This window comes from Charadrius vociferus, unplaced genomic scaffold (assembly GCF_000708025.1).
Source record: "Charadrius vociferus isolate BGI_N301 unplaced genomic scaffold, ASM70802v2 scaffold1164, whole genome shotgun sequence".
NCBI classification, from domain to species: domain Eukaryota; kingdom Metazoa; phylum Chordata; class Aves; order Charadriiformes; family Charadriidae; genus Charadrius; species Charadrius vociferus.
This window is the reverse complement of record NW_009648158.1, coordinates 102,419-102,655: the sequence shown is the minus strand read 5'-3', so window position 1 is coordinate 102,655 and position 237 is coordinate 102,419.

Below are 237 nucleotides of genomic sequence, written 5' to 3'. Positions count from 1 at the left end.
AAAATAAAAGCAAGCAAAATAAAATAAGGGATTGAAAGGGAGGGTAAGGGGTTGCGTGCGCGGCAGCTCCTGCACCGGAGCCCCCCAAAGATCCAAATATGCACAATTTTGGAGGGTCGGGGAGTGGGGGGGAAAGGATAAAGCCAAGTTTTATCCGCTGCCTAAAAGAAAATCTCGATTAAACCCGAGCAGACCCTCCCGCCTCCTTCCATCCTCCCCGAGAAATCCCTTTTCACC